Here is a 16,230-nt window from a genome sequence, read left to right as displayed (position 1 = left end):
AGCCAGAAGGGCAGAAGGATCCCTTTTCTAAGATTCTCCTCTGAGCTCAAGTCCTACTACAGCAGGGCTGTCTTGGCATCCTTCTACCTGTCCTTCTAACACCCTTGTCCTCCTTGATCCTGATTCCCTCTTTCCAGCCCCCTGGCTCAAGATATCTCTACTGCATGCCTTTTCCTAACCCCTCAGGGACCTGTTTTTCCTTCTGCTAAACAGCAAGTGAAGTCTTACAAACATGTTAAATAAAGTTGATGGCTTAATGTGTCACTCTTCCCTTGTGTGACTATTGCATTTTTATAGTGGTTAAACCAAAGGAATAGCCCTCAAATGACAGAATAATAAGCATGACTGTAAATGATGTCTCTGGCACAGGAGATCTGCCTATTCTCCTTCTGGAAAAGGCTGATCTTGGGCATGAGGATAGCACTATCAGATCACTAGGGATATTTCCCAAATCTGGAAGGTTACCTTGTGATTTCTTTTAAACTGGTTAGGAAAAGAGAGGGCAGAGCCAATGGAAGTTTTACTTACTACCATATTAGTCTAATTGCTCTCCAGGAACTTTTACAATGGCTATCTCCTGCCACGGCATACACTCAGCTGACTAAATTTTCTAAAGCTGTATTAACGAGAACACCAATGACAGAAAAGATAGACTCTTGGGCCAGGCTTACTTCCCAGAAGCATGCCTAAATAATGGTCACTTTAAAACTATGCTCTTGATTCAGCTCACAGACTAGCTGGGCAAAGCAAGATGATTGCCATTCACAGAGGTGAAGATAGAAGACTCAAGTCCACTCCAGTCTACCCATGGGCTAGTCATACCATCGCTTATGTTCTTTGTGGCCCTACATCTCCTGTGCCTCTTGTTCCACTGAGCTCTGAGCCCAGCCAAAAAGGCAAGTGTATTACCTCTTCCAAGTGAGATGGCAGAGTTCCAAGTGCAGGAAGGAAGCAATCTTATCAGACCTCTGGCCCATTGATAAAACCACAGGAGGAAATCGTTGAGTTTCAAATGGAGAAAGGGAAGTCTTAGATAAAACTAGGAATTGCCTAAGGAGTTTCCACTTTAAAGTTGTTTTTCCACATCAGTAGAAAAGCTTTTTATCATAGCTAGGGTTATTTATTTGTGGTCTTAGAGGTGAAGTGTTGTCTGACTCTTTAGAGCTCTTTATAAGGTCTTCAGTAATGATAAGTCCCTTCCATCCCCAAAAGATAGCCATTCTTTTCTCCACCCCACTTGCTTTCTTAGAGCCATCAGGCCTTTTCCTAGAGGCCCAGAGTTCCTCTTTCAGATATTCTGAGGATTCTCAGTACTGTATTTAAGTTTCACAATAGAAAAAACTGCCAGATATGCAGGGAGACTGACTGTACCCCATATCAAAAGAAACTATGAAATTGTTTTCATTGTACATATGTTCTTGTAAAGGATTGTTAGAATATACTTCATTTCAAGGTCCTTTCCAATACTAGACTTTGGGAATTCTATGTGGTGTTTTGGGTTGCTTAGTTGGTTAGTTTTTGTATTCAGTGATGTTCGTCTTCAACTATACTCAAGAAGAAACCGGATATACTGAGGAGTAAAAGATGAGGTGAGCATACAAATGAGCATTGAGGCAAGAGAGACTTCAGATGGACACACGATTTGAAAGGAAGGTCTGAGCTGAGCAACTATATTCAGGCTTCTTTACTAACTTACTTAAGCTGAATTCCTGAGGGGCAGTGGCCTAAAGGCTTCTTCAGGAGTTAAAAAAAGAATAGAGGATCCAATTAGGGACAGAGTCTCTTTTTTTAATTTTATTTTATTATGTTATGTTCATGGGACAGAGTCTTTTTAATTTTTCTCTTTTTCCAATTTGGGAAACAATGAAATGCAGACAATTATGTCTGTTTTATAAATCCATATTTTAAACAGCTTTATTGAGATATAATTTATTGAGACATAATGAATACAACTCATTCATTTAAAGTATACAATTCAGTGGCTTTTAGTATATTCATGGAGTTGCGCAACCATCAACACTATCTAATTTTAGAATATTTTCATTACCCCAAAAAGAAACTATATCCATTAGCAGTCATTCCCCATTCCCTCCAAAACCTCTCCCAATTATTGGGCAACGACTAGTTTACTTTCTGTCTCTACAGATTCACCTATTCTAGACATTTCATATAGATGGATTCATATAGCATTTTAACAGCTTTATTGAAGTATAATTGATATACAAGAACTGCACATAATTAATGTGTACAATTTAATGAGCTTGATATAATGTAAACCTCATGATAGCACCATTACAATCAAGATAATAGACATATCCAACAACTCCCTGAGTTTCCTTGTGTCCCTTTTGTGGTCACAATATTGTGGTAAGAACACTTAACATGAGATCTACCTTCTTAATAAACTTTAAACTGCACAATACCATATTGTTGACCATAGCAGATCTTTAGAACTTATTCATCTAACATAACTGAAACTTTATATCCAGTGAATAACAACTCCCCATTTCTCCCACCACCTCCCCAGTCCCTGGCAACCACTACTGTATTCTCTGATTCTATGTTTTTGACTATTTTAGATACTTCATATAAGTGGAATCATACACTATTTGTCCTTCTATGACTGGCTTATTTCACTTAGCCTAATGTCCTCCAGGTTCATCCATGTTTTCAAAGTGGCGGTATTTCTCTCTTTTTAAAGACTGAATAATATTCCATTGTATGTGTATATATCTTCTTTATTCATTCTTCTGTTGATGGACACTTGTGTTGTTTCCATATCTTGGCTATTGTGAATAATGCTGCAATGAACATGGGAGTACAGATATCTCTTGAGATTTTGATTTCAGTTTTTTGATATATACCCTGAAGTGGGATTGCTAGATCATTTGGTAGTTCTATCTTTAATTTTTTGAGGAATGTCCATACTGTTTTCCATAACTGCTATAACATTTTACATTCTTACCAACATTTACATTATCTACCTAGCAATTTTTCCACAACCTTGCCAATACTTATATTTATTTTTTAATAGTAGCCATTCTAATAGTTATGAGATGCTATCTCATTATAGTTTTGGTTTGCATTCTCCTGATAAATGATGTTGAGCATCTTTTCATATACCTGTTGGCAATTTGTATGTCTTCTTTGGAGAAATGTCTGTTTTACATACAACTTTTTTTTGATCTGGTTTCTTTCACTTAGCATATATGCTTTCATAGCATATATGTTTTCAAGGTTTGTTGATATTGTAGCATTACCAGTACCTCATTCTTATTTATTGCTGAATAATATTCCATTGTATGAATATACTACATTTTGTTTGTCCTTTGTCTATTGATGGATAGTGGAGTTGTTTCCACTTTTTGGTTAGTGTGAATGATGCTGCTATAAATATTCATGTACAAGTTTTTGTGTGGGCATGTATTTTCATTTTTCCTGGGTATACACCTAAGAATGGAATTACTGGGTCATATGTAGCTGTATGTTTAACCTTTTAAGGAACTACCAGATTGTTCTCTGGAACTGCTGCACCATCTTACAACCCCATCAGCAATAAATGAAGATTCCAACTCCTCCACATCCTCAGCAACACTGGTTATTATCTGTCTTTTCACTTAAAGCCGTCCTCATGAGTGTGAAATGTTATCTCATTGTGGTTTCGTCTTAAATTTCTCTAATGACTAATGAAGTTGAGAATCTTTTCATGTGCTTATTGGCCATTTGTATATCTTCTTTGGAGAAATGTCTATTCAGATCATTTGCTTATTTTCAAATTGGGCTATTTTTCTTTTTATTATTGAGCTGTAATAGTTCTACATACAAATCTCTTAGTAAACTCAGGTCATGATCTCCGGGTCATGGGATTGAGCCCCGTGTCAGCCTTATGCTCAGTGAGGAGTCCATTTCAGGATTCTCTCTCGCCCTCTGCCCCTCCCTCTGCTTGCAATTTCTCTCTCTCACTCTCTCTCTTTCTCTCTCTCAAATAAGGAAATCTTAAAAAAATTAATAAAATCCTCCTGGATCACTATTTTATTTTCCACGTTTCTTCCCAACACCTAATAAGCAATCTTCTTTCTGACACCTTTACTACTTTTAGGCTGCTGCCTCCATTTCAGAAAGACATTAACACCGCTGACCACCATTGATTCTTTGTAATGGATGAGAGGCCCTACTGTTGGTATCTTGAGGTCCACCTTATCAAAGACAGTGGATGTCTTCACTGTCTACTCTTCCTGCTAACTGAAAACTGTTTTACAGTCCAATCCAAAATCACAAACAAACAAGAAAAAAAAAAATAATACCCCCACTCCTGTACCCAAATAGCTGAACAACTAAAGAGGAACATACCAACCTCCAGCAAGGTTGATGGCTACACCACAATGGTTCTAGCTCCTTTCAGACATTAATCAAATGAACCACATAGACATCTCAGCACTTTGAGTCACCTCATGAAAAGTGTCTTGCCCTGCTTTCATTGCTATCTCTTCCAGAAGATGGCACCTTCTTCAGAGAAAACAGGGAGCCATCCAGTATGACCATCTAAACTATTAGTCATAAATCAAAATGTTTATAGGGACTAGGCAGATAACTTGATGCATAAAGCTGCTCAAGTGTAGAATGTGCTGAAGACTTTGGAAAACTGGAAAGCAAGTACCCAGTATATGTGCAACCTGGCTCCAGTTGATTTTGCCATGCAGGACTGTAGGCCCCATGTTGCCAGATCTTATTTTTTAAGAGAAGCTAGAAACTGGAATTTTTATGTGAAAAATTCCTTTTCAAATACTGGCAATAAATTTGATATTTTAGAAAACACGGTGTAGGCCAAACAAAACATGTGCATTGGCTGGATCTGGCCAACGGGCCACTAGTTTATAATCTCTGTTCAAAACACTACCTAATTCTCCTCCAACATTCCCTGTCATTGGCAGCACCAATCTAGGATCCTATTGCTGCCCACATACTTAAGTCTTCCTCCTTCAGACTATTAACTGTTTTTTAAAAACACTTTTCTTCCAGCTATTTTTCTCTATGTACATACCAAGAAGAACCCATCCTTAAAGAGTGGCTTAATATACTAACAGAAAGCATGAGTTTTGGAGTCAGTGAGATCTCTGTTCAATCCTAGCTCATCCAACTACAGTTATGTATCTTTAGGCAAGTTACTCTACTTTTTTGAGCCTCAGTTTTTTCATCGTTAAAATGGGTAAAGTAACAGGGCACCTGGGTGGCTCAGTCGGTTAAGCATCCGACTCTTATTTTGGCTCAGGTCATGATCTCAGGGTCATGAGATGGAGCTTGGCATCAGGCTCCACACTCAGTGGGAAGTCTGCTTGAGATTCTCTCTCTCCTGCTTCCTCTACCCCTCCCTCCTTAAGCAAATAATCTTTTTTAAAAATGGGTAAAGTAACCTTTAGTTTATAGGTTTGTTTTGAAGCAATACATTTTTCAAAAGATATATATATATATATATATTTATTTATTTATTTATTTATTTATTTATTTATTTGAAAGAGAAGATCATGAGCCAGAGGGGCAGAGGGAGAAGGAGAGAGTCCTAAGCAGACTCCACACCATGTGAGGAGTTGGACATGGGCCTCCATCCCACCACCCTGAGATCACGACATGAGCCAAAACCAAGAGTTGAGCATTTAACCAACTGCACCACCCAGGCACCCCTTGGAACTATACATTTTAAGAATCTGGAACATAATAGATGCTTAGTAAATATTATGGAGTCATCCTTCATCCTTACTTCTTTTATTTTAAGATTTTATTTATTTATTTGAGAGAGAGAATGAGATAGAGAGAGAGAGCATGAGAGGGGGGAGGGTCAGAGGGAGAAGCAGACTCCCTGCTGAGCAGGGAGCCCAATGCGGGACTCGATCCCAGGACTCCAGGATCATGACCTGAGCCGAAGGCAGTCGCTTAACCAACTGAGCCACCCAGGCGCCCCTCATCCTTACTTCTTAACATTATCTAACATTTGACACATTGACACCTTTAACTTCATCTCTTTTTCCCCTTTAAACTTTAAGTTCTTGGAGCAATACTGTTTATGGTCACAGTGTAAAAGTTCATGAGCCCCAGTCCAATGTCATTTGAATACCCTTGATCCCAAACCCATGCTCCATCCCCAGACTATGTATATTTATCCCGTATATTTTCTCATCGTTAAATCTAAATGACAATTGTTTCTTTCATACTTGTCCATTTCTGTGAAGCGTCTGGTAAAACAAACCCCATGTACCCTACAAAGCTCTTTGAACGGGCTTCTAGGATAATAGTCCTCAGACATCTTGGGCCACCCAGTGATATCTGTCTATTCAACTTTGTATCAGAGCAGCTTCCTCTGAAAGTTCTCTTACTTTTGTCTCTATCCATTAAGACCTGGATGAAATTCATTTGGTCACATGGAATCTATTTCATAAAGGGTAGAAAGTATAAAATATTTGCATCTAATTCCATTCAGTTTCCCATTTGCAATTAAACAAACTCTGGCAGAATGACTATCAACTCAAGATAAACATGGAAAAGAGGGAGTTAGACCTAGGGAAAGATCTCAAAGGCCATATGAGTTTCAACACCTTTAATCAAGTAAGATGCCTCCATTTACCTTATTGGTATAGAGGTCACCCTTCCAGCCTCCCAAATGATCATCAAATAAGCCATGAGCCTTATTTAAGTCTTCCAGCTAGTTATTTCCACTTTCTGTCTTAAAGGAATGGACACAGTTAGTACATGTGGCTCTGAAGCCTAAGCCAGAAGAGAATTTTCAAAGGTATGTTGAGCTACATGAAGAATCTAGACTCCCAAGATGTCTGCTTTGAAGAAGACAACACTGTTGGAATATAAAGTACTGGTATGTTTGTATCAAAAGAAGTCACATTCATCACTTTATGGTTACATCTCATGTGTGAAGGCACACCTGTTTCAGGTTCCCTGCAGGCACATCCCATTCCCACCTCTGAACCTTTTCCAAAACAATATGTGCTCCCTAGGATACTTTTCCTTTAGGCAGTCAAGTGGTCTTTCCCATCATTTAAACAGCTACTGAAATCCCATCAATCCTCCAGTTTTCTAAGATTGATTGGCCAACTGACATTTGTGGTTTTTTTTTTTCTTTTGGCTCAGTCTGGACATGAAACACCCACAGCTATTCTTCCCTCCTTGATCATGTACTTAGCCCTCATTGCCTCAACTTTATTGAAGTACATTTATCCTTTCTTTATATCAGTAGCATTTGTTCTGGTCAAAGATTGAACAGAGAGTAATGTCTCCTCCACAAACAAATAGCTCATAAATCTAAGACTTAGAATTCTACCCATAATGCTATTGTACAATGCATTAATTTAGTAGCTTAAGTAAAATATTAGATTTTTGTTATAGGTACAAGGGTATAAAAGTATTAGCAGAGGTTAGGTCTCTTGTGAAATACAAATGCAAAATTTAAATGCATATATGTGAATTAGAATTCAGTAACATTTACTAATGATCTTAATGAAGGTAGAAGAGCATGGTAAAAATTAATGAGATATTACACCTAACAATATAAGTGAAGCTAGAATTCACATATTGATCATTGTTTTTTTTTTTCTTTGTCTTATACATTAGAGAGTAGCAAAGTAATTCAATGAGAAGTCACATGGACCTAAGTTTGAACACCAGTTGTACTACTTACTATCTGCTTGATCTTGGTCAGGTTAACTTCTTTGAGCCTCAGTTTCATACTCTTTGGAATATAGATAATAATAGTACTACCTTATAAGGTTAATGGGAGAATCATCAAAAGATAGTATTAATTGACCAAGTATTTGGAATCAAGCATTGTTTAAGCCCTTTAAATGGATTATCTCATATAATCCTCCCAACCACCCTATAAGACAGGTACTATTATTATCTCCAGTTTGTAAGACTTCCTAGGCAAAGGGAAATTAAATAACTTGCCCAAAGTCATATAGCTAGTAAGTGGTGGCACTAGAATGTAAATCTAGGCACCCTATTTCTTTTTATTTTTTAAGATTTTATTTGAAGTAATCTCTACACCCAATGTGGGACTCAAACTCACAACCCCGAGATCATGAGTCACATTCTCCACTGACTGAGCCAGCCAGGCACCCCGAGGCACTCTATTTCTTAGCCACAAGCATGCAGTACTTTCAAAAAGTAGAGGATATAATGCCTGCAAAGCACTTAATACAGTGCCAAGCACATAGCAAGTGCTCAAAAAATGTTAACTACTATTTGCATAATTTACTATGACTTATTAGGAATATCCTCTCACAATTTATTTCAGTATATTCAGCCATCTGCCTCATATAAATACATATAGCTCTGGGCTTTCTACCTTAGAGGCTTCTCTCTTAGAAGCCAGGTCTCATAGTGATATGGCTCCCTTTATAGACCACCAGGTAGAGTTAAGTCCTTAAATGCTTTCTGAAGAAGTAGAAGTAAGAGAAGAGAGGGAGAAGGGACAGAAGTTCTTAACATTTGTGGAAATGGGTTCAACAGTTACATGGAGGTCTGTGGGGCTAGGTTAGCCTTCTACTGTGGGACTCTCTACGTTCAGTTTTAGTTGCTGGGGAAAGAATAGGGGTGATTTCCTGTCACCCTTACTTCACCATGCCTCCAGGGTGATCCATATACTTCTACGGCGCCTAGCGGCCCTTATGTCAAGGGAAAGCCTATGGCATCTTGCATCATTAAGCATGGCTGTGAGGTTTGTTGAAAACAAAAGTGATTGGGTGAATTTTAGCATTTTATGAGCATCAAGAAGAAAACATTAATTATTTATGTGCTATATCTTGAGAGGCACAGAAAGCTTTAAGGGCCCCAGATTTCTGCTAAACTCTCACCATTTGAGGGTTATTTATTTTTAGCAAGTTCTCCCTCAAAATTCATTATTATTTTGGAAAATAAGCACATTAAGCCAGTTATCATTCATACATTAAATCAAGTTAATTTAATCAGAATGCTTCCTTCCTGTCAAATAGATGGCCTCTACTGTGGAAGAAATAGGAGATTGGCTCTAGCAATGGGCAAAAGATTAATTTCAGAATGTAGTAGCACTGCTTAAGTGTAGGCATGAATGCACAAAACTATCCCCATGCCCTCTTTTAAATGCCAAAACTCATGAGTACCGATAACCAAAATGGTTTAACACTGGTCTATCCAATCTGCTTTGTTCCAAGTAGCAATGAGGAGATGCTAGGGTAAAGAATACAAGGGGGAGAGAAGAGAGAGAGGAAAGAGATGGCATTTTTGTGCCTGGTCTCCACACCCAACCTAGGAATTTCATGCGGTTGATGCTTGATAATAGACTGTTAACTTGAAATCAAGGCAAGGCAGAAAGGGGAAGGCGAGGATTGTTTGTTCTTAGTGACTTCCTCCCCTCAGTGACAATTTTAAGTCCCAGCAGACTGATCCTGGAAACTCCAAAGACTCTTCAGAACTTGCATATATGGGTTCACCAAATCGGACAGAGCCTTGGCACTCTTTAATGTAGCAAGGGTGTACTGCAGCTGGGCACTGCAACTGTGACCGTAGCACAGGGAAAAGTCCCCACCACTCAAAGGACCTAATGGTGGACTTTCAGGTGCTAGGTCAAGCCAGTGTGAGAAAAATTTAGAGATGGAGAGGACTTCCTGGTTATACTAAAATTGTACCACAAAAGTGAGCACTTGCCTCTTAGTTTGGTTCTGGTGATTCTCCAACCTGTACATTCTTTCATTTATATGCTAATCTCCATGTCCAACACCTAGGGCCCCAAATTTGAGCTTACATTGCATTAGCTCACAATTTGTTTCAGAGCCAAGGACTGCTGTCACACCTACTTCAGATGTTCTTTCCCCTGATTTTAGTGAGCTAAAAAGCTGGTAAGTCTGTAGACAATGAAGGAAAAGGAAGGGAGGAGGTTATTTGGAAGCAGGAAAAGAAAAAAGAAAGCAAGAGAAAGGAAGTACCTAATTGTGGGCTAAAGTGTTGTTGGTTCCAAAACACACACACACACAAATTCATAAAAGGAAGAAACACAACCAAACCATCATCACCATGTAGACCACCTAAATAAGGATGAAATCAAGGCCAAGGAATTTAAGGCACTGCTGGAAATGGAGAAGTCATGCTTAATGTGGTTTTTACAGCCTAGTTTGAGATCATGAACTACAGAATACACAGTGATACAAGAAACAACAGGTATTGTAGAGGATGTGGAGAAAAGGGAACCCGCTTGCACTGTTGGTGAGAATGCAAACTGGTGTAGCCACCGTGGAAGACAGTATGGAGTTTCCTCCAAAAGTTAAAAATAGAACTACCCTATGATCCAGCAACTGCACTACTAGGTATTTACCCAGCAAATACAAAAATACTAATTCCAAGGGATATATGCACCCTGATGCTTATAGCTGCATTATCTACAATAGCCAAATTATGGAAACAACCCAAGTGTCCATTGACTGATGAATGGATAAAGAAGATGTGGTGTGTGTGTGTGTGTGTGTGTATCTCAACCATAAAAAAGAATAAAATCTTGCCTTTTGCAATAACATGGACGGAGCTAGAGAGTATTACACTAAGTGAAATGAGTCAGAGAAAGACAAATACCATAAGATTTCACTCATATGTGGAATTTAAGAAACAAAACAAAGGGAAAAGGAAGAGAGAGAGGCAAACCAAGAAACAGGTTCTTAACTGTAGGGAAGAAACTGATGGTTATCGGATGGGGGGTGGGGGGAGAAATGGGTGAAAAAGGTGATGGGAATTAGGGAGTGCACTTGTTATGATGAGCACCTGATGTTATATGGAATTGTTGAATCACTATATTATACACCTGAAACTAATATTATACTGTATGTTAACCACGTGGAATTTAAATAAAAACTTAAAAAAGAAAACAAAATGATAATACATTCATTTATGCAGATATGACATATCTTTCCTTCATACACACAGACTCTCCCTCAATACATGCATAGATACAGCTTTATACCAAGACTTCTGTCCTCATACAGACACAAAAAGTCATATACATCACCAAACACCAAAATATACATCTGTATACCCACGTAAATCATGGATACAAAGTCAAATATGGACATTTGGAAAATATAAACTTAGAGGTACACACAAGAATACACAACTACAAATATCTACATAAATTGTAATAGCTACCATTTATCAGGAGTCTACTATATGCCCAGAACTTTACATATATTGGCTCATTAATCCTGACAAACACTTCTCTGAGAAGGGTATCGTTAATCTAAGTTTACAAACTTAAAGGAGATAGTAACTTGCCAAGAGTCATGCAGCTAATATGGCTTATAGTAGAGTAAGAATTCAAAAACAAGCCAGGCTGCCTGAAATTGCTGCAACTCTCCAACACCTTGATGCTGCAGCCTCTCATGACAGCTCAGAGACATCCATAAACAGATGCACACCCAGTTATAGGTACTCAAGCTCCCTGGCCAAGAGAATTTTAAAATGTGATTAGAATAGTTCAGTGTTTGTTATCATCTTAATCATTTATTTGAACTACAGCAATCTGGAATTCCTTTGGGTCATTAGTACCTGTCAGTAAATTATAATGTGTTTAAATTACCTCTAGAGTATTTAAATTTAAACACTCTTGTATCTTGGAGTAGAGCCAGCCAATATTTTTAAATAATAACACTATATAATTAAAGCTTAGGGTAAGCTTAGGATCTCATTCAAGTTAACAAAAGATTACTCTTCACAGCAGAATGAAAAACAAGATTCTAATTAATTAATGTGCTAATTGTTCTTCCTTTTTACAATCAGCATGGCAATTTCATCTGAGAAGATACTGCACAAATATGCACACAAGAACCCCAGCTGATACCCTGGCTGGATATTTCCTTGTGCTATCCTCGGCAATTGTGGCGCACCCTTTGACATCAAACGTGGACCTAGCATAGGATCCTCCACCGTGAATCTACACTCTCAAGTTTGGGGAAGCTTTAACAACCTCCAGGATAGGGAAACTAGCTGCTCCAGTTTGCCTAAGACAATTCGGTTTACTCTTGTTGTCTTGATTCAGCAAAGAGTACACTAAAGAGTGTCTTGATTTGGATGATAACATACCAAGAGACCCCACTTCAGATCATTTATGAAGCCATGAATCTTTCTGGCATGGAAGGAGACAGGATAGGGAAGGAAGCGATAAAGAAGAAGTATATTTACTTTCTTCTTCCACTCCTCCTAGATTTGGCGTTTGGGCCACAGTGTGGATTTCCTGTCACTGCTCCCTAGTTTGTGCAATAATACCACCTATAATCCTAGTTATTAGGGGCTTCCTCTCTCTCCCCAGCACAGCCAAAATTATAGTATTTCCTGATAACCAAGGCTTTTTCTTTTTTCATGGTACATACAAATTTCAGTACCTTGTACATTGGTGATAATGCTAAAGAATAAGCATGGGCAGAGCCTTCTAAAAACAGTACCTTGGTGTTTCACAGTTTTATCTGGTCTGGAACTGGAAGATTACAACCCAGTGTAATGTATAGATGCTATAGAAGAAAGAAAGTATTTGGAGAAATTTTCTAACAAAATATTCAGGGGAAGAAATGTACTCTGTTAAGAAGATTGGAAACACTAAACAAAAACACATGATGTGTGTCATGGAGAGCAATCCTGCCCGAACAAGCAAGGGGTTGACTGCTCTGTTGGACATTTTTCAAGTCTAACTTCTAAGGATTTTCTCCTGAAGAGACTGAAAGAAGAGCAATGGAGGTCAAACTACAAAACATACAGCAAACAAGAGCAAATCTTTTTCGTGGAATCTGTGAAAGACAGTGAGAAACAGTAACGCCTTGGATCCCTACAACAACTTACTTTTGAAAAGCTCGTTCATGGTACTAACAATTTTTATTGAATTCCTTTGCATAATGTAGGCATGGAGAAATAGAGGGACTTTCCCTAGGTCTCACAAGCCAGTGGCAGAGCCAGAATCAAAACTCATCTTCCCTGACTTCAAGGCTAGGAGGGTTTTAATTTTTTAAATTAAACTCCATGCCTGTGGTAAGATTACATCAGTATAGTGGTTAAATAAAAAGACTCTTGAGCTTGCCAAGGTTTGAGTCCTGGCTCTACCACTTACCAGCTGTGTGACTATGGGCAAAACACTTCAACTCTCTGTGTCTCAGTTTCTTCATCTATAAAATGGGATAATAATAATACCCCCTTCAGAGGGTTGTTGGGAGGATTATATATTACATATAAAATCCATAGAGCAAAACTTGACACATAGCAAGCACTCAATAAGTGTTAGCTGTTATCTATAAAACAATTTTGAGAAACCATTTGAGAGTTCTTTACTAAGCAAGTGGTTAGATAGACACACAGCTAAATATATCTGATAATGTCCATCAAATGATCAACCCACATTTGGAGAAACCAAAGAAGTGAATCAGATGAACTGTGTGACAATCAATTTGGTGATTGGTCCCTGTAATACAATAATATTTTAGGCAGTTCTATTAAATTATAGGTCTCTGAGCTCTTTAGTGGCCGAGAAAGGAGTTTCCATTATCAGGGTATGTTGCAAATTCTTTTTAGAGACTTAAATAGGAAGGCGGTCTTCTTTAAAAGGTTTCTGGGGACCCAGGACTGAAACTTACCCTGAGCTAAATTATAGAGGAAAAAGTAAAAACATGCTGAAAGAAACATTATGTGTCTGAGTCTTCCTCCCAGGGATTTTTAAGTATATGGTATTTCACATTCAATTTTAATGCTACAACCATGGTCTATTGTTTCCATCAAAAGTGTTCCTCCAACCTTAACATTAGCTTCCAGAACTTACCATTTTGATGCCAGCTGTAGTGCCAAAGATCTGTATTCTATGATCAATACCATTCTACCTTCCATAGTGCCCTTCTCTGTATTGGCCAAGGCAGAAGAGTGGGCAGCCAGCACCAGTATCTAGAAGGCAAATTGCTCAGGAAAGTGTGGCTAAAGTGGAGATACAGTCTACATTTGCAACATGCTAAACCATTGCCAACATGGCTGCCCTTTGTTCAGGTTGGTTTTGTTAGGGTGATGTTAAGCCCTAACATTCCTGAAAGTATGAGAAAGCTCCTTTTGTAGCACTGAAGTTTTATTCTCCAAGGTCCTTCTGGCTGTAAGATTTAATATTCTAAACCTGGGACTGTCCTCGTAGATCTCACACTACACATATTGCCAAGTATCTTCATTTTGCAGACAACAAAACCATGGACTTTCATCTCTGTTTTGGCCAAGACAAAAGAAGCAGAGTCTAGAGAAACATGTCTAAAGCAGAGTACCGTGTTTGTTTTGCAATGGCCTGAAGGGCTGCCAAGATGGCCATCTTTGTTCAGGTTGGTTGTGTTAGTGCGGAGTCAAGCCCTGACATTCCATGAGGTGTGAGAGAGCTGCTTCTTTGACATTAAAGTTTATTCTCCACTTTCCCACAATAGAGCTGGATATATATATCGTTTTGTAAGCAAACCACAGTTGGCCAAAGAACACACACTGATTTAATATTCCCTTTCTTTCCCCCTTCCATATGGAAAGAGCCATGTAAGCTCTTAAAAAAAAAAAAAAAAAGTTTTCTCTGTCATCCAGGCAGGATATGAACTCTGTTGTTGCTCCTCCAGGTCACCAGATGAACATCTGCCAGGACTTCGGGAATGCAATTTAGGTAGGACACCCAGAATCCCTGTAGTGGCACCTGTTTATTTCCATGGCCACTCTCTTTTTCCACTTCCTGATATCTCTTTCCCAAGGAGCAGGTTGGAAAGGTAAGCCAGCATGTAAGTACTATTCTCTCTTCCACAACCTTTGACAACCCCAGAGACAGATGGATGGTCCCATCATACAGATATAGTGGGTGGTGTGCTAGACTTTGCCTTGCACTAGTTCTTAGGGACCAATTGTGTTCATCTCTTTCCAACTCCACACTTAGTGACACCATGCTGTTAGCTTGTAATGAACCATGGTGGGAGTATTTTCACCAAGGAAATTGCCAAACACTCAAATCAGGACCTTTCCCCCACTGAGCCAGTTGTTAAACATTAACTAGCACATCCCTGGGCAGGATAAACTGCCATTGTATCAGATACAGTGTGTGCTCAAGTGAGGTGGGACCCTTTCAGCTCTTGGCAAATGTTGAGAGCCTTTTACCAGCAAAAGAGCTTCAGTGGACTAGGACTAGATTATTTTGGTTTGATTTTTCAGTTTAGGCCTGTTTGCTGTGGTAATCCTAACAACATATCTCCAAGGGGCACTGGATTACCCAGCCTCCTCACACATAAGAGGCTTCAGCCCATCAGAGAGGAATTTGAGGCCCAAGATGCTGGACACTACTGTAAAGAGCAAATCCAAAGGAAACTGAATACAGTGAAGAGAGCAGTAACAAGCCTGCTTTCAAGTTTCCAACCATTATTTTGGGGAGTGAGATAAATTCTATTATCAAAGAAAGAAGGGTATTGTACATAAAGCCAGGAACCAATTTGAACTTTAATGACCAAAACAGAGAGAATTGGGTTAAAGCCAATTTATAGAACCAATGAAAAGGATGGAAGTTGAAACAATACAGGCACAGAACAAACAGGCTTTAGGCCACGTGTAAATCTAGGCAAATATAAAACACATGGTGTAGTCGGAGCACGGGCATTGCTCTCTGCCTCTCCCGCCACCATACCCCTCCCCTCACAGTTGGTCAGTCACATCTTGATAGAACTGGAACAAGAGATGGGAATCTATTGATACTTTGCCTGTGTTTGATTCCAAAGAGGAAGACAAGGCTCCAGCTTGCCCTTCAAAAATAAGATCAACATCCAGGTCTATCCCAGGCACTCCCATAGAATCATCAAGTCTGAGTGTTAAAAAAAATAATGTCTGCTTTACAGGCATCCATCAAAATCCTAGAGGAGAACATAGGCGGTAACCTCTTTGACATCAGCCACAGCAACTTCTTTCAAGATAAGATACATCTCCAAAAGCTAGTGAAACAAAATCAAAAATGAACTTTTAGGACTTCATCAAGAGAAAAAACTTCTGCACAGCAAAGGAAACAGTCAACAAAACAAAGAGGCAACCCACAGAATGGGAGAAGATATTTGCAAATGACACTACAGATAAAGGGCTGGTATCCAAGATCTATAAAGAACTTCTCAAACCTAACACCCAGAAAACAAATAATCAAGTCAAAAAGTGGGCAGAAGACATGAAAAGACAATTCTCTGAAGAAGA

This window comes from Zalophus californianus, chromosome X, assembly GCF_009762305.2.
Source record: "Zalophus californianus isolate mZalCal1 chromosome X, mZalCal1.pri.v2, whole genome shotgun sequence".
In the NCBI taxonomy this organism is placed as follows: domain Eukaryota; kingdom Metazoa; phylum Chordata; class Mammalia; order Carnivora; family Otariidae; genus Zalophus; species Zalophus californianus.
This window is presented reverse-complemented; position numbering follows the sequence as displayed.